This window comes from Callithrix jacchus, chromosome 2, assembly GCF_049354715.1.
Source record: "Callithrix jacchus isolate 240 chromosome 2, calJac240_pri, whole genome shotgun sequence".
In the NCBI taxonomy this organism is placed as follows: domain Eukaryota; kingdom Metazoa; phylum Chordata; class Mammalia; order Primates; family Cebidae; genus Callithrix; species Callithrix jacchus.
In genome coordinates, this window is record NC_133503.1 from 3,165,021 (window position 1) to 3,184,415 (window position 19,395).

The 19,395-nt window shown below is 47.7% G+C and overlaps 1 protein-coding gene across 32 annotated transcripts in view; it reads right to left on the reverse strand.

Annotated features, from left to right (window-relative positions):
- TPST1 (tyrosylprotein sulfotransferase 1) overlaps positions 1-19,395 on the reverse strand; it is a 281,231-nt gene that overhangs the window by 245,981 nt on the left and 15,855 nt on the right. For all 32 annotated transcript variants that reach the window (XM_078353633.1, XM_078353608.1, XM_078353620.1 and 29 more), the window contains one exon: positions 1,250-1,358. The gene's annotated coding sequence lies outside the window, so the exon portion shown is untranslated. The remainder of the gene's footprint in view (positions 1-1,249; positions 1,359-19,395) is intronic.

Here is a 19,395-nt window from a genome sequence, read left to right on the forward strand (position 1 = left end):
TTGAAGCACTCCTGGCTTAACTGGTGATCTCATATGTGTTCCCTAACAAATCTCTTGCACACTAATCTCTAACTCAGGTTTGGCTTCCCAGGAAACCCAAGCCATGCAAAGTAAATCCTAGTGCTGCTTTTGGAGAATGTTCTCAGGGAAAGCACTGACTCATCCTTCTATTCACAATACCCCCCACCAAGTTATACTTCTGCCCAGTGTGGACAATCAGCAAACAACCGCAGGGTCCCCCACGACACGGCCATAGCCAGGTACAGTTTGGTGAAAACATCTAAAAACGATCAGGAGGGCCGGGAACAGTGGCTCACGCCTATAATCCCAGCACTTTGGGAGGCCCAGGCAGGTGGGTCACGAGGTCAAGAGATCGAGACCATCCTGGTCAACATGGTGAAACCCCGTCTCTACTAAAAATGCAAAAATTAGCTGGGCATGGTGGCACGTGCCTGTAATCCCAGCTACTCAGGAGGCTGAGGCAGGAGAATTACCTGAACCCAGGAGGTGAAGGTTGCGTTGAGCTGAGATTGTGCCATTGCACTCCAGCCTGGGTAACCAGAGTGAAACCCTGTACCCCCGCCCCGGAAAAAAAAAAAAAAAAAGATCAGGATTGAGCTTCTCACCAGCCCAAATGCTTGAGTGCTCAGAATCTAAATTAAATTGATTTAAGGTCCATAAACATACTTGAGGCCGGGTGTGACGGCTCACACCTGTAATCCCAGCACTTTGGGAGGCAGCGGGCAGATCGCTTGCGGTCAGGAGTTCAAGACCAGCCTGGCCAACATGGTGAAACGCTGTCTCTACTAAAAATACAAAAGTTAGCCAGGCTTGGTGGGGGGGTGCCTGTAATCCCAGCCACTGGGGAGGCTGAGGCAGGAGAATCGATTGAACGTGGGTGGTGGAGGTTGTAGTGAGCCGAAATTGCACCACTGCACTCCAGCCTGGGCGACTGTCTCAAAAATTAAAACAAAGCAAAACAAAAATACAATTAGCTGGGTGTGGTGGCAGGCACCTCTAATCCCAGCTACTGAGGAAACTGAGGCAGGAGAACAGTTTGAACCTGGGAGGCTGGGGTTGCAGTGAGCTGACATTGTGCACTGGCCTCCAGCCTGGTCAACAGAGGGAGACTGTATCTCAGTAACAAACCTCCTTAAGGTAGATTCTTGCAGTGAAGGCCTCCCGTGTCCACGCCCTCCCGTACTCCACCTTGTGTGACACCCTCCCTGAGGGCTCTGGGCTTGCTCACCTTGTCTTGCTTTGGTCAACGGGATCTTAACAATTGTGAAGCCTGGAGACGCTTGAAAAGGGCTTGTACCTTGGAGCGCGTTCTCTTGCCATTCTTTGGAGCTGCAAAACTGCCATGAGAAGCAGACTGGGTCAGCCCTTTCTGGAGAGGAGAGACCCACCTGGAACAGGGATGAACCGTCCCAGCTGAGGCCCCCTTAGACCCCTCAGCCTGCCATCCACCAGATGTGAGTGAGATGGTCCCTGATTATTCAGAGCCAGCACAAAGCATTTAGACTCAAAAGGAAGGGAAATAACAAAGGTTTATTGTCCCAAGTCACTTGATTTGGAGTGGTTTATTTTATTTTCATGTCTATAAAACTCTGTGACCTATTTTCTGCACTTGGTTTTCTTTTTCTTTTTTTTGTTTGTTTTGAGATGGAGTCTTGCTGTCACCCAGGCTGGAGCACAGTACTGTGATCTCGGCTCACTGCAACCTCTGCTTCCCAGGTTCAAGTGATTCCCCTGCCTCAGCCTCCTGAGTAGCTGGGATTACAGACATGCGCCACCATGCCCGGGTAATTTTTCGTATTTTTAGTAGAGGCGGGGTTTCACCACATTGGCCAGGATGGTCTCTATCTCCTGACCTCATGATCTGCCCACCTTGGCCTCCCAAAGTGCTGGGATTACAGGCCTGAGCCACCGTGTCTGGCCACTTTCTAATTTTAATTTTAACTTTTTTAGAGACAAGATTCTTGTTATGTTATCCAAGCTGGTCTTGAACTCCTGGGCTCAAGAAATCCACCCACCTTGGCCACCAAAGTGCTGGGATTACAGGCGTGAGCCACCGTGCCCTGTCATTATGTTTATAACTATGTTGTGGATATTTGTAACGTTTGTGAGCTATTTTTTTTTTTAGATGGAGTCTCACTCTGTCACCCAGGCTAGAGAGCAGTGGTGCCATCTCGGCTCACTGCAATCTCTGCCTCCCAGGTTCAAACAATTCTCCCTGCCTCAGCCTCCCAAGTAGCTGGGATTATAGGCGTCCATCAACACACCCAGTTAATTTTTGTATTTTTAGTACAGATGGGGTTTCGCCATGTTGGCCAGGCTGGTCTCAATTTCTGACCTCAGGTGATGTGCCTCAGCCTCCCACAGTGCTGGGACTACAGGCGTGAGCCACTGTGCCTGGCCGTGTGAACTGACTATTTTAGAGAATTTTCTGCCTTATGAGTCCTGCCGCTACAATATCCCCCAAGGTAGAAGCCAGGAAGCATGATTCTCCAGCCTCCCTTGCAGCTAAGGAATGGTCATGTGACCTAGGCTCCACTAATCCAACATACTCATGTGAAACTTTAGAAATAAACATGAGCCAGGCATGGTGGCCCTGGGAGGCATAGGCGGGAGGATCGCTCAAGCCTCGGAGTTCAAGGTGGCAGTGAGCTATGATCATGCGACTGTACCCCAGCCTGGGCAGCACAGTAAAACCCTGTCTCTAAAATAAATAAATAAAGGCAGCCTGGCACAGTGGCTCACACCTGTAATCCCAACACTTTGGGAGGCTGAGCGGGGTGGATCACAAGGTCAGGAGTTCAAAACCAGCCCGGCCAAGATGGTGAAACCCTGTCTGTACTAAAAATACAAAAATTAGCTGGGCATGGTGGCAGGTGCCTGTAATCCCAGCTACTTGGGAGTCTGAGGCAGAGAATTGCTTGAACCTGGGAGGCGGCGGTTGCAGTGAACTGAGTTTGCTCCACTGTACTCCAGCCTGGGTGAAAGAGCTAGACTCTGTCTCAAAAAAAAAGAGGGGCTGGGCATGGTGGCTCACGCCTATAATCCTAGCACTTTGGGAGGCCAAGGCGGGTGGATCACCTGAGGTCGGGAGTTCAAGACCAGCCTGACCAACATGGAGAAACCTCATCTCTACTAAAAATACAAAATTAGCCGGGCATAGTGGCACATGCCTGTAATCCCAGCTACTCAGGAAGCTGAGGCAGGAGAATCGCTTGAACCTGAGAGGCAGGGGTTGCAGTGAGCCAAGATCCTGCCACTGCACTCCAGCCAGGGCAACAAGAGCGAAACTCCATTCAAAAAAAGAAAGGCACAGGGTGCTGCTCAAGATGGCTCATGCCTGTAATCTCAGCACTTTGGAAGGCCAAGGTGGGTGGATCAGAAGGTCAGGAGTTCGATACCAGCCTGACCAACATGGTAAAACCCACCTCTACTAAAAAATAGCTGGGCATGGTGGCACACACCTGTGATCCCAGCTACTCAGGAGGCTGAAGTGGGCGAATCACTTGAATCCGAGAGGCAGAGGTTGCAATGAGCCAAGACTGTACCACTGCACTCCATAAAAAAATAAGTAAACGTGAGAAAGCAGGCTGTGTGTGGAGTCTGTCCGTCTGCTGGGGAGGGTGCCTGGCAATAGCTGTGAGGTTGAGTTCCAGATACACTCGTGGCATTGCTGCCAGTAACAGCAGTGGATGCAGTGGTTTGCGTCCCTGGCATCAGTGCACGTGGGCTCAGTGCCCTACACTGGGGAGACTGCTTCCCTCTTCATTCCAGTTCTGCAACGTGGTTTGGGCACTGTTCCTAGGAGTCCAGCATCCAAGTGGTTCTGACAATTCCCAGAGCTGGGTCATAAATGCCTTTTTGGCTGGCCGCAGTGGTTCATGCCTGTAATCCCAGCAAGCACTTTGGGAAGCTGAGGTAGGAGAAGCTCTTGAAGCCAGGAGTTTGAGACCAGCCTGGGCAACACAGTGAGACCCTCTTTCCACAAAAAAACAGAAAAGAATAGGTGGGCGTGGTGGTGTGCGCCTGCAGTCACAGCTACTCTGGAGGCTGAAGCAGCAGGATGGCTTCAGCCCAGGAGTCCGAGGTTACCACGGGCTATGATGGCACCACTGCATGCTAGCCTAGGTAGCAGAGTGAGAACATGTCTCAAATAAATAAATAAATAGGCCAGGTGCAGTGGCTCACACCTGTAATCCCAGCACTTTGCGAGGCCAAGGTGAGCAGATCGCCTGAGCTAAGGAGTTTGAGAGCACCCTGGGCAACATGGTGAAGCCCTTACTAAAACACACAAAATTAGCCGGGTGGGTGGCAGGCATCTGTAATCCCAGCTACTTGGGAGGCTGAGGCACGAGAATCGCTTGACCCCGGGAGGCAGAGGTTGTAGTGAGCCGAGATCACACCACTGCACTCCAGCGTGGGCTACAGAGTGAGACTCCATCTTAAATAAAGAAAGAAAGAAATGTTTTTGAAAAGTGCCTTTTCTGTGCTAACTAGCTAGACTCTGTGCTGATGTTTGAAACTGAGAAACTTAACTGACACACAAGCAAAACTAAGTCAGGGAAGAAAGGTATAATCCAGAATCAACTGTAGGTGTTACCTAGACTGACTTTAGGCCAGGTGCGGTGGCTCACACCTGTAATTCCAGCACTTGGGAGGCCAAAACGGGCAGATCACTTGAACCCAGGAGTTTGTGACCAGACTGGGCAAAATGGTGAGACCCCATCTCTACAAAAAATATAAAAACTAGCTGGGTGTGGTGGCAAACGCCTCAGTCCCAGCTACTCAGAAGCCTGAGGAGGAAGGATTATTTGAGCCGAGGAAGCAGAGGTTGCAGTGAGCTGTGATTGCACCACCACTGCACTCCAGCCTGGGCAAGAGTAAGACCCTGTCTCAAAAAAGTGAAATAAAATGAAGTGTAGTCCACAGGGGTCAGCAGCACCGGGGGCTTGTGAGAAACGTGTCATGTCAGTCTCACTCCAGTACTGCTGAATCCACATTCACATTTCAACGGGGTCTCTAGGGAATGTGTAAACACAGATCAAGAGGCAGTGACTGCTGGGAGAGCAGGTTGTCCCCACACCTCCAAGCATTCCCCCACAGGCCACTTGTGGATTACAAATGGGAGGGGGGAATTCCCTGTATAGCAGGTAAGTCTGGCAGACACCACATAAATGACAAGCTTAGCACCAATAATGGGACAAAGTGACAACAGGAACTTGACACTATGAAACCACGAGAGGATCACATCATCATCCACGTAGAATTTCTGCCCAAGGCTGGGCATGGTGGCTCACACCTCTAATCCCAGCATTTCGGGAGGCTGAGGCAGGAGAGTCACTTGAACCTGGGGAGGTTGTCACTCTCCCACCTCGGCTGGCATGCAGTGACCCACTTTCTGTACTAAAAACACAAAATTAGGTGAGCGTGGTGGCACGTGCCTGTAATCCCAGCTACTCAGGAGGCTGAGGCAGGAGAATCACTTGAACCTGGGAGGCGGAATTTGCAGTGAGCCAAGATCACACCACTGCTCTCCAGCCTGGGCAACAGAATGAGACTCCAACTAAAAAAACACAAAAGAATTTCTGCCCAAAATGATGAACCTGAATCTAGTAACAGCAGGGTAAAAAATAGACACATCCAAACTGAGAGACAGTCTGTAAAACACATGCCTGGACTCGAAAAATGTCAGTTTCTTTTTTCTTGAGACGGAGTCTTGTGTGGTCGCAGCTCACTGCAGCCTCCACCTCCCGGGTTCAAGTAATTCTCCCGCCTCAGCCTCCCGAGTAGCTGGGACTATAGGCACCGCCACTGCGCCTAATTTTTTTTTTTTTTTTTTTGAGATAGAGTCTTGCTGTGTTGCCAGGGGCCAGGCTGCAGTGCAGTGGTGTGATCTCAGCTTGCTGCAACCTCCGCCTCCCAAGTTCAAACAATTCTTCTGCCTCAGCCTCCTAAGTAGCTGGGATTACAGGCTTGTGCCACCACAACCAGCTAATTTTTGTATTTTTAGTAGAGATGGGGTTTCACCATGTTGGCCAGGATGGTCTCAATCTCTTGATCTTGTGATCCGCCTGCCTCAGCCTCCCAAAGTGCTGGGATTACAGGTGTGAGCCACCACGCCTGGCCTAATTTTTATATTTTTAGTAGAGACGGGAGTTTCACCATCTTGGCCAGGCTGGTCTTGAACTCCTGGTCTCAAGTGGTTCTCTTGCCTCAGCCTCCCAAAGTGCTGGAATTACAGTCAAGAGCCACTACTCCTGGATGAAAATTATTTTTTAAAAAGACTGGACAAGTGCTCTAGATAAAAGGCAACTGACTCGACAGCGAGACCCTGTTGCTACAAAAAATACAAAAATTAGCTGGGCGTCTTGTTACACACCTGTAGCCCCAGCTACTTGGGAGGCGAAGGAGCAAGGATCACTTGAGCCTGAGAGGCAGAGGTTGCAGTGAGCTATGACTGCACCACTGCACTCCAGCTTGGGCAACAGAGTGTAGTGTACTTTTTTTTTATAAAAAAAGTAAAAAAGTGTAGTCTAGATTAAAGGCAACTGACTCAACATGACAACCGTATGCATTCTGTGATCTTTACATAGTACATTGGGGAGAAAGGCTCTGAAGGACATTTTCAGGACAATTTTGGAGAAATCTGAATATTAGTTAATAGAATTATATTAATGTTCAATGGTCTGGGTATGGTAACTGTAATGTGGTTTATGGAGAACACACCTTCTCTTAGAGTTACGTGCTTGTATTAGTCTCTTCTCACACTGCTAATAAACGCATACCTGAGACTGAGTAACTTACAAAGGAAAGAGGTTTAATGGACTCACAGTTCCACATGGCTGGGGAGGCCTCACAATCATGATGGACGGCAAAGGAGGAGGATAGGCACGTCTTACATGGTGGCAGGCAAGAGAGCATGTGCAGGGGACTCCTCTTTATAAAACCATCAGCTCTCACGAGACTTATTCACTGGCAGGAGAATGGCTCCAGATTCAGTTATCTCCACCTGGCCCCGCACTTGACATGTGGGGATTATTACAATTCAAGATGAGATTTGGGTGGGGACACAGCCCAACCATATCATTGCTGAAGTATAGAAGGACAAGTGTCATATGTATAATTTATTTAAAATGGTTTAGGGAAAAAAAGACCCAAAGAGAGAAAATAAAGGTGGCAATATGCCAAATGCTAATTTGGCTGATGAAGGATCAGCAGACGTTTTCTGTAAAGAGCCATATTGTAAATTATTTAGGCTTTTCAGGCTATAAAGTCTCTGCTAAAACATTCCACTTTGCTATATTAGCATGAAAGCAGTCATAAACAATATTTAGACCAATAAGCATGGGCCAGGTGTGGTGAACCTGCCTGCAATCCCAGCACTTTGGCAGGCCAAGGCAGGAGGATTGCTTGAGCCCAGGAGTTTTAGACTAACCCTGGCAACACAGCAAGACCCCATCACTACAAATTTGTGCACATCTGTAATTCCAGCTACTTGGGAGGCTGAGATGAGAGGACTGCTGGATCCCAGGAGTTCAAGGCTGCAGTGAGCTGTGCTGGCATCACTGCACTCCAGCCTTGGCAACAGAGCCAGACCTTGTCTCAAAACAAACAAAAAAAATGAAGGTGTTTCAATAAAACTTGATTTATAAACAACGAAATTTGAATTTCTTATCATTTTTATGTGTCTTGACATTTTCTTCCATTAATTCATGCTTCTATAAGCATGAATTATACACCAAAATGTTATCAATGATGACTCTTTCAGAATCAGGAGGGAGAAAATGAAGAGGAATTTTATGTGGTTTCTGTTTTTGTTTTTTTGGAGACAAGGCCTCACTCTGTCACCCAAGCTGGAGTGCATTGGTGCAACCAAGCCCACTGCAGCCTCAACCTCCAGAGTTCAAGTGAATCTCCCAACTCAGCCTTCCATATAGCTGAGACTACCGGTATGCATCACTAGGCCCTACCTTTCTAAAAATGACTTTTTGTAAAGATGGTGTCTCACTATGTTACTCAAATTGGTCTCCAACTCCTGGGCTAAAGCGATCCTCTCGCCTCAGTCTCCCTAAGTGCTAGGATAACAGGCATGAGCCACCACACCCAGCCAGAACTTCATGTTTTACTCTATATACATCCGTATTGTTTAACTTGTTTAACTGTTCACAAGAATGCATGCGCTGGGCACCGTGGCTCATGCCTGTAATCCCAGCACTTTGGGAGGCCGAGGCAGGTGGATTGCTTTGAGCTCAGGAGTTTGAGACCAGCCAGGGAATCAGGGCAAAACTCTCTCTACAAAAAATACAAAAATTTAGCTGGGCGTGGTGGTGCAAGTCTGTGGTCCCAGGTACTCAGGAGGCTGAGGTGGGAGGATCACTTGAGCCTGGGAGTGGAGGCTGCAGTGAGTGGAGATTGTAGCACTGCACTCCAGCCTGGGCAGTAGAGTGAGACCCCACCCCCCAAAATGAATGAATGAATGAATGGATGGATGAATGGATGAATGTTCACAAGAGAGCTCTGATTTGAGGAGGTGGGGTATTTTTTGTTTTCTTCTCATTAAGCTGCTTCTTAGATGAGTCAGCTTTTGCTGCAGTGGCTTACAGCAACATATATTTGTCCCTCACATTACGTGAGGGCTGAGGATGGGCTGGACATTGGCCCAAGGCATTTTCTCTCATGCTGGGACTCAGGCCGAAAGAACAAACCTATCTAGAACCTACTGTCCTCATACCAGAAGGCAGAGTCACTAGATACCAAGCCAAACCACACAACTGCTTCTGCTGGATTTAATATAAACCATGCATTTCAAAGGTCAGAACAGGGATGTCGCTGACCCTCATAATAGAACGCAGAGTTAGGGTGGTTTGTGGAATCATTATAGAGGGGAGGGAATGAGTAAGTGTGAGGCAGTGATATATTTTACTACACGTCTATTGAATTTTTTTTTAAATATGAAGTCTTGCTCTGTTACCCAGGCTGGAGAGCAATGGTGTGATCTCAGCTCACTGCAACCTCCGCCTCCTGGGTTCAAGTGATTCTCCTGCCTCAGCCTCCCAAGCAGTTGGGATTACAGGTGTGGGCCATCACACCCAGCTAATTTTTTCATTTTTAATAGAGATGGGGTTTCACCATGTTGACCAGGCTGGTCTTGAACTCCTGACTTCAGGTGATTCACCAACCTTGTCCTCTCAAAGTGCTGCGATTACACGTGTAAGCCACCATGCCCAGCCACTTCTATTGAATCCAACTTTGAAGAATTTTTTTTTTGTTATTGCATAATTTTTTCCTGTTGACTTGCTTTCCTTTCCTTCCTTCCTTTCTTCTTTCTTTTCTTTTTTTTCTTTTTTTTCAGAAACAGGGTCTCTCTCTGTCACCCGGGCTGGAGTGCAGGGGTGCCATCACAGCTCACTGCAGCCTCAAACTCCTGGGCTGAAGTGATCCTCCCACCTGAGCCTCTCCAGTAGCTGGGAGTACAGGCACATACCACCACTGAGCTATGATTGCACCACTGCACTCCAGCCTGGGCAATAAAGCGAGACTCCATCTTGAAAAAATGAAAATAAATATCTAAGATAAAGCATTTAAAGAAGAAACAAAGAGAGGACTGAGGCCTGACTGAGTGAGCCATCACAACAAATGAGGAGCTGGGCAAGGTGACCCCAGCTGACAAGATGCAGAGGCTGAACCCCCAGAGAGCAGCGTGCGTGTGGTCCTCAGGGCCTGCAGGAAATACCTGACTACACCTGGAGAGGTGAATGTCCACCACAAAGCCCGATCCTGGAGGATAACTGCAGCCAAGGCCCGTGCCCGGCCTCATGCCTCCCCAGCCCTGGGCCGATCTACCAATCATGGCCACCGTCAGACCTGGCGAGGAAGCCTCCGGGGTCAGAGATCTGCAAACCCACGCTCAGGCCCTGCTGCCCCGGTCCTGTGTGAGCCTGGCTCACTGGGGCTCATTCTTGGCTCCAATTCTGACTGCAGTCCCCTCCTTCGACCTCGCCTGCACCAGTGACTTCCTATCTCCTGGCATTCAGACCCTGGCTGTCCTCTGGCGTCCCTGGCTCCGCATACCCTGCCCTGGCCCTGATTCCTTGGTGTCCCTATGACTCAAGGCTCTGGATCCCTGCCCCGGGACCCCACCCTGCCCATGTTCTGGTCCTCCCAGATAAAGCCCCATAAGGGGGAAGAAAAGAGAGTGTTTAACCCAGTACCTGCCAGGTTCCCAGGACCCTCAGCCCTTACCCTCTGCAAGGACAACATGGGGCTTCTGGTTCTATGAACCCAGCCTCTGACCCAGCGGTGCCCGCAGGACACTGCAGACATGTAATTAATGACCCATGAGGCTTCAAACAGGGCTTCATTCGGAGTAGCTGGTATTCTAGGGGGAGTGGTGGGGAGATTGACTCTAGACTGCAAGCCATACCCAGCATGTGACACTCCCCAGCCCCGGAGTCTACTTGCTCCATCCTCCTCCTTGGTCAGAGGCATTTGGGAACCACAAGGAAGGAGCTTTAGAAACAGGCTTGCTCAGACGGGCGCGGTGGGTCACACCTGTAATCCCAGCACTTTGGGAGGCCAAGGTGGGTGGATCACCTGAGGTCAGGAGTTCAAGACCAGCCTGACCAACATGGAGAAACCCTGTCTCTACTAAAAACACAAAATTGGCCAGGCATGGTGGCACATGCCTGTAATCCCAGCTAATCGGGAGCCTGAGGCAGGAGAATCACTTGAACCCTCACAAAGCCTAGGCAACGAGAGCGAAACTCCATCTCAAAAAAAAGAAAGAAAAGAAAAGAAAGAGGCTTGCTCCATAATAAAGCTGATACTTGGGCATTTCAAGTTTCCAGCAAACAGTTGCTTCCCAAGCCCCGGCACGTGATCTCTAACTCTGGAGCAGACACATCTAGGTCTGCCTCCACCTCTTTTTTTGAGACAGTCTCACCCTGTTGCCCAGGCTGGAGTGCAGTGGCATGATCTTGGCTCACTGCAACCTCCTCCTCCCGGGTTAAGGGATTCTCCTGCCTCAGCCTCCTGAGTATCTGGGACTACAGGCATGCACCACCATGCCTGGCCAATTTTTGTAATTTTTGGTAGAGATGGGGTTCCACCGTGTTGGCCAGGCTGGTCTTAAACTCCTGACCTCAGGTGATCCTCCCGCCTCGGCCTCCCAAACTGCTGGGATTACAGGCGTGAGATACTGCGCCTGGCTGTCCGTCTCTGTCTGCACTGTTTGCCCCCTGGGGTGCCTGGGCAATTGTTTGACTCTGTTCCTCGGTTTCCTCTTCGTGACATAAGGATAAGGCACCAGGAGACCCCAGTGCAGCAGCCAGAATGTGGCTGGTGTTCAAAAATAGTAGCTATTGGTTGAAGCAAGAACCATCACTAGATGCTAACAGCAGTGAGTAAAGATGTGGTGAGAAAGAGAATATTTCTATCATCTCAATTATCTCCCCATAAGTTTCTTATAATTAAAAAGGGGGGCTAGGCACGGTGGCTCACGGCTGTAATCCTAGCACTTTGGGAGGATCGCTTGAGGCTAAGAGTTCAAGACCAGCCCAGGCAACATTGTGAGAACCCATCTCTACCAAAAATGAAAATTTAGCAGCTGGGCACGGTGGCTCACGCTTATAATCCCAGCACTTTAGGAGACTGAGGCAGGTGGATTGTCTGAGGTCAGGAGTTCAAGACCAGCTTGGCGAACATGGCGAAACCCTGTCTCTACTAAAAATACAAAAATTAGCAAGGCAGGGTGGCCTGTGCCTGTAATTCCAGCTACTGGGAGGCTGAGACAGAAGAATCACTTTAACCTGGGAGGCAGAGGTTGCTGTGAGCCGAGATCAGCCATTGCACTCCAGTCTGGGCGACAAGAGCAAAACTCTGTTTTAAAAAAACAAAATTTAGCTGGGTGTGGTGGCACACACCTGTAGTCCCAGCTACCTGGGAGGGAGGATTGCTTGAGCCCAGGAAGTCGAGGCTGCAGTAAGCTATGACGGTGCCACTGCACTTCAGCCTAGGTGACAAGAGTGAGACCCTTGTCTCACAAAAATAAAAAAGAGGAGGAAGAACTAATCAAAGGACACGATCGGAAGAATGAAACTACAACTCTCAGATTGGAAGTAGACATTTGCAGTTCACATATATAAGGGTTAATATCCAGAACACATTAAGAATTCCCGTGACTGAAAAACACAACAAAACATCAATTCAGAAATCACCGAGTGCAGTGGCTTGCGCCTGTAATCCAGCACTTTGGGAGGTCGAGGTAGGTGAATCACCTAAGGTCAGGTGTTTGAGGCCAGCCTGGCCAACACGGTGACACTCCACCTGTATTAAAAACACAAAAAGTTGGCCAGACATGGTGGTGGGCACCTGTAATCCAAGTTACTCTGGAGGCTGAGGCAAGAGAATCACTTGAACTCAGGAGGCAGAGGTTGCAGTGAGCCGAGATCACGCCACTGCACTCCAGACTGGGTGACGAGAGTGAAATTAAAATAATAATAGGCAAGGGTGGGGGCACATGTTCTCAGGATCTCCTGAGGGCTGTGTCATGGGTCATGGTCACTAAAATATTAAATTCTTAAAAAAAAAAATAGGCAGGGGACTTGAGTAGACATTTCTCCAAAGAAGATACACATATTGGTTGAAATGTACACGAAAAGCTACTCAATAATAGAGTCATTATGGAAATGCAAATCAAAACCACAATGACAAGCCCCTTTGCACCCATTTGGATGGCTGATATTAAAAACGAACAAATTTTAAAAAAGGAAATGAAAAATAACAAGAGTTGGCAAGGATGTGGAAAAATAGGAACCACATTGTGCGTTGCTGGTAGGAATATAAAATGGTGCAGCTGCTGTGGAAAACAGTTTAGCAGTTCCTCAAAAAGATAAACACCGAATTGCTAAGCAATTCAGTAACTCCCCTCCTGTACAGACTCAGAAGGTGTGAAAGCGGGGACTCAGACACTTGCACGCCAATGTCCACAGCAGCATTATTTGTAATAGCTAACAGTTGGAAATATGCCAAATGTGTGTCAACAGATGAATGGGTAATCCAAATGCAGGATACACATACAACGGACTCTTCTTCAGCCTTAAAAAGCATGAAATTGACCAGGCGGCTCACACCTATAATTCCAATGCTTTGGGAGACCGAGGCAGGTGGATCGCTTGAGGCCAGGAGTTTGAGACCAGCTTGGCCAACATGGTGAAACCCCGTCTCTACTAAAAATACAAAAATTAGCCAGGTGGCGCACACCTGTAGCACCAACTATTCGGGAGGCTGAGATGGGAGAATTGCTTGAACCCATTAGCAGAGGTTGCCATGAGCCAAGATCATTCCACTGCACTCCAGCCTGGGCGATAGAGTGAGGCTCTGCCTCAGAAAAATAAAAATAATGCTGGGTGCGGTGGTTCACACCTGTAATCCAGAGCTCTGGGAGGCTGAGGCGGCTAGATCACCTGAGATCAGGAGTTTGAGACCAGCCTGACCAACATGGTGAAACCCGATCCCTATTAAATGCAAAAAATTAGCCAGGTGTGGTGGTTCATGCTCGTAATCCCACCTAATTGGGAGGCTGAGGCAGGAGAATTGCTTGAACCCGGGAGACAGAGTTTGCAGTGAGCCAAGATTGCACCATTGTATTCAAGCCTGGGCAACAAGAGCAGAACTCCATCTCAATATACATATATTCTGTATATTATATGTATTTATACATATACATTCTGGGAATACATATATACCATATAGAGCAGTACTGTATATTAATGTATTAATATATGTTATTGTGCCTATTGATATATTATTGTGCATAATATATATGCATTATAACATAATATACATTATATATTAATATATTAATGTATTCACATATAAATACTGTATATTAATGTATATATATAAATATACATATACATTCTGGGAATACATATATACAGTATATATTTATAGATATATATAATTATATATAAATGTATACATGGATATATACTTACATATACACATATAATACAGTATGTATATATATTCCCAGAATGTATATGTATAAATACATATAATATACAGTATAGCCGGGCGCAGTGGCTCACACCTGTAATCCCAGCACTTTGGGAGGCCGAGGCGGGTGGATCACGAGGTCAAGAAATTGAGACCATCCTGGTCAACATGGTGAAACCCCGTCTCTACTAAAAATACAAAAAATTAGCTGGGCATGGTGGCACGTGCCTGTAATCCCAGCTACTCAGGAGGCTGAGGTAGGAGAATTGCCTGAACCCAGAAGGCGGAGGTTGCGGTGAGCCGAGATCGCGCCATTGCACTCCAGCCTGGGTCACAAGAGCAAAACTCCGTCTCAAAAAAAAAAAATATATATATATACACACACAGTATATATGTATATGTACTTTTTTGTACACTATACATATATCCAGTCTATGTATTCCCAGTATGTGTATATTCATATATAATAATAGGTATATATCCTTAAATATACATTCCTAGCTCTGTTGACTGAAAGAGCCTAGAAACAATGACCAACCCAGTAACAATGCCAATGTGGTCTTGAAGTACCATTTCCCATTAGAAGAAACCAAAACCTCTTGAATAAATGAAAGAGTGCAGATACAGGGTAGAAAATGTGGCCGGGCCGGGGGTTCACACCTGTAATCCCAGCACTTTGGGAAGTAGAGGCAGAATGGATCACCTGAGGTCAGGAGTTTAAGACCATCTTGGCCAACATGGTAAAACCCCGTCTCTACTGAAAATACAAAAATTAGCCAGGCATGCTGGCATATGCCTGTAATCCCTACTAGAGAGACTGAGGCAGGGGGATCTCTTGAACCCTGGCAGCAGAGGTTGCAGTGAGCCGAGATCGCGCCACTGCACTCCAGTCTGGGCAAGAGAGAGAGACTCCATCTCAAAAAGAAAAAGGGTACACGATGAGACTGGCAGTCTTGTTATACCAGGTCACAGGGACAATCTGAGCTGCACTAGGAAGAATACTTGCATGAATCGATATCCATTAGTAATGTTTAATAATGAGACTTCAAACCAACAAACAAAACGAACTGATCATCTTTGGAGGGTGATTAGAAGCCAATTTCTGACCAGGCGTGGTGGCTCACACCTACAGTCTTAGCACTTTGGGAGGCCAAGGTGGGTGGACTGCCAGAGTCCAGGAGTTGGAGATCAGCCTAGGCAACATGGCGAAACCCTGTCTCTACTAAAAATACAAAAAATTAGCCAGGCATGGTGGCGCATGCCTGCAGTCCCAGCTACTCAGGAGGCTGAAGTGGGAGGATCACCTGAACCAGGGAAGTCAAGGCTGCAGTGAGCTGTGATGGCAACACTGCACTCCAGCCTGTGCAACAAGAGTAAGACCCTGTCTCCAAAAAAGAGAAGCCAATTCACTACATTGAAAATAGGCAAAAAGTGGGGGGGGGGGTGGAGCGGGGGTTAGAATTGAACATTCATCTTGCCTGCCCTATGCAAACTGTATCTTGCAATGTAAGTCACAAAGACATATTACGTTCCTCATGAGGAAAGATAACAATACCACCTGTAGTGTTACCTAAGAGATCAAATGTGAATCTGACCGAGCTTACAGATCCAGCTGCTAAGCTGCAGGAAAAACATAAGACAGAGAACAGGTTGAACTGTGCCATAAGTAAGCCATTAACAAAATCCAACACTGTGCAAAATTCTACAGGTCGAACTGCTTGGACTCATCATCATAAAACTGTAAGAATAAAAAGGAATGAGACTGAGGCAGAAGGATCACTTGAGGCCAGGGGTTTAAGACCAGCCTGGGCAACATAGCAAGATCCTGTCTCTACAAAAAATAGTAAAATAAAATAAAGTTGGCTGGGTGCAGTGACTCAAGCCTGTAATCCCACCACTTTGGGAGGCTGAGGCAGGTGGATCACGAGGTCTAGAGATCGAGACCATCCTGGTCAACATGGTGAAACCCCGTCTCTACTAAATTACAAAAATTAGCTGGTCGTGATGGTGTGTGCCTGTAGTTCCAGCTACACTGGAGGCTGAGGCAGGAGAATCACGTGAACCTGGGAGGCAGAGATTGCAGTGAGCCAAGCACCGCTGCACTCCCGCCTGGGCAACAGAGCGAGGCTCCATCTCAAAAAAATAAATAAATAAAGTAAAAAGAAAGGAATTGAGGGTGATCCTCTAGATAAAGTCTTTTTTTTTTTTTTGAGATGGAGTCTCGCTCTGTTGCCCAGGCTGGAGGGCAATGACATGATCTTGGCTTCCTGCAACCTCCACCTCCCAGGTTCAAGAGATGCTCCCACCTCAGCCTCCTGAATAGCTGGTACCTGCCCAGCTTATTTTTGTAGAGACGGGCTTTCATCATGTTTGCCGGGCTGGTCTTAAATCGATCTCAAGTGATCTGCCCGCCTCAGCCTCCCAAAGTGCTGGGATTATGTGTGAGCCACGGCCCAGCCATTTTTTTTTTTTAATGGAGTCTCACTGTCACCCAGGCTGGAGTGCAGGGGCACGATCTCAGTTCACAGCATCCCCACTTCCCGGGTTCATGCAATTCTCCCACCTCAGCCTCTGGAGTAGCTGGGACTATAGGCACGTGCCACCACACCCAGCTAATTTTGAATTTTTAGTAGAGACAGGGCTTCACCATGTTATCCAGGATGGTCTCAATCACCTGACCTCGTGATCCGTCCACCTCGGCCTCCCAAAGTGCTGGGATTACAGGTGTGAAAAGTCTTTTTTTTTTTTTTTAAGATCGAGTTTCGCTGTTGTTACCCAGGCTGGAGTGCAATGGCACCATCTCGGCTCACCGCAACCTCCGCCTTCTGAGTTCAAGCAATTCTCCTCCCTCAGCCTCCTGAGTAGCTGGGACTACAGGCACGCACCACCATGCCCACCTAATTTTTGTATTTTTAGTAGAGACGGGGTTTCACCTTGTTGACCAGGATGGTCTCGATCTCTTGACCTCATGATCCACCCGCCTCAGCCTCACAAAGTGCTGGGATTGTAGGCGTGAGCCACCGCGCCTGGCTTTTTTTTTTTTTTACATAGTCAGCAACATTAGGGAGGAGAAAAGAGTCTTAAAAGACATGTTAAAGCCAACATAAGTGCAAGAGAAAACTCTCATGATAAGGGATAGTAAAAAACTATGAAGAAACCCAAAGAAGTGGTTTCTGTGAAGTCAGGATTGTGGGTACTTTAAGCAGGAGGAAGGTCACTGTATTTGAGACAGGACAAAAGGGAAGTTTCTGTAGTGGCTGGAAAACAGTTCTACTATTTTTTTTTCCCTTCGGAGATACAGTCATGCTCTCTTGCCTAGGCTGGAATGCAGTGGCACCATCGTAGCTCACTGCAGCCTCAAATTCGTGGGCTCAAGTGATCCTCCCCCCTCAGCCTCCCAAGTAGCTGGAACTACAGCTACGTGTCACCACTCAGCTAATTGTTGGAATTTTTTTATTTTTTTGGTAGAGGCAGTGTCTTGCTATGTTGCTCAGGCTGGTCTTGAATTACTGGCCTTAAGCGATTCTCCCACCTCAGCATCCCAACGTGCTGGGATTCTAGGTATAAGCCACCATGGCCAGTCTACTTCTTGACCTTGAGTGGCACTTACAATTGTAAGCTCTCCTTATAATTCACAAAGCTATGTATTATAATTAACAACTTTTATTTATAATTCTCTCCTTAGTCCGGGTGCAGGAGCTCATGCCTAGAATCCTAACACTGACACAGGAGCCCAGGAGTTCAAGGCTGCAAATGAGCTATGATCGTGCCACCAGCCTCCAGCTGGAGGCGACAGAGTGAGTATCTTATCTCCAAAAAATACTACTACCTCTAACAGTAATAATAATAATTCTCTCCTTACAGTTCACGAGTTTTTTTTGTGTTTTGTTTCTTTGGTTTTATATGGAGTCTCTCTGTTGCCCAGGCTGGAGTGCAGTGGCGCTATCTTGGCTCACTGCAACTTCCACCTCTCAAGTTCAAGCGATTCTCCTGCCTCACCCTCCCAAGTAGCTGGGACTACAGGCACACCATCACGCCCAGCTAATTTTTGTATTTTTGAGACAAAGTCTTGCTCCGTCTCCAGGCACCAGGCTGGAGTGCAATGGCACAATCTTGGCTCACTGCAACCTCCGCCTACTGGGTTGAAGCAATTCTCCTGCCTCAGCCTCCCAAGTAGCTGGAACTACAGGCACACCACCACATCCAGCTAATTTTTTGTATTTTTAGTAGAGATCGGGTTTCACCATGTGGGCAAGAATGGTCTCGATCTCTTGACCTTGTGATCCGCCCAACTCAGCCTCCCAAAATGCTGGGATTACAGGCGTGAGCCACTGTGCCTGGCCTTGTATTTTTAGTAGAGACATGGTTTTGCCATGTTGGCCAGGCTGGTCTCGAACTCCTGACTTCAGGTGATCTGCCCACCACAGCCTCCCAAAGTGCTGGGATTACAGGTGTGAGCCACCGCACCAGCCAGTTCACATGTTTTGTGTGGGGTTTTTATTTGTATATGTCTTACCATACAATTAAAAAATTATTTCAAAACCAAATTCTCTAATCATTTCTTTCCCAGGAAGTCCTTCATGGACATAAAACTGAAGTAAATGCATTGGATGGAACTGGAATCAAGAGGGACTCCTGGATTTACATAACAGGGCAAGGCAAGATGACAAAAAATGTCACAAGGCCATGCATAGCTTATAATGAACAACTAACAAATTCCTCCAATGTGTTGCAAGGATAGAATACTTTGTAAGAGGATCAGGAAGGGCTTTCCAGAGAAGGCAGGATGGGAGTCAAACAATTTTTATTTTTTCTTCTTGAGAGAGAGGTTTTTTTTTTTAAGACGGGGTTTCACCATGTTGGTCAGGCTGGTCTTGAACTCCCGACCTCAGGTGATCCACCCGCCTTTGCCTCCAAAGTGCTTGGATTACAGGCGTGAGCCACTGCACCTGGCTGAGAGTTTTTGCTTGTTGCCCAGGCTGGAGAGTAATGGTGAGATCTCAGCTCACCACAACCTCCACCTCCAGGCTTCAAGTGATTTTCCTGCCCTACCCTCCCAAGTAGCTGGGATTACAGGCATGTGTTACCATGCCTGGATAATTTTGTATTTTTAGTAAAGATGGGGTTTCTCCGTGTTGGTCAGGCTGGTCTCAAACTCCTGACCTCACGTGATCCGCCTGCCTCAGACTCCCAAACTGCTGGGATTACAGATGTGAGCCACTGAGCCTGGCTCAAACCTTTTTTTTTGAGATAGTGCCTCGATCTGTCATTCAGGCAGGGGTGCAGTGACGCGATCTTGGCTTGCTCCAACCTCTGCCTCTCAGGTTCAAGCAATTTTCATGCCTCAGCCTCTTGAGTAGCTGGGATTCGAGGCGCCTG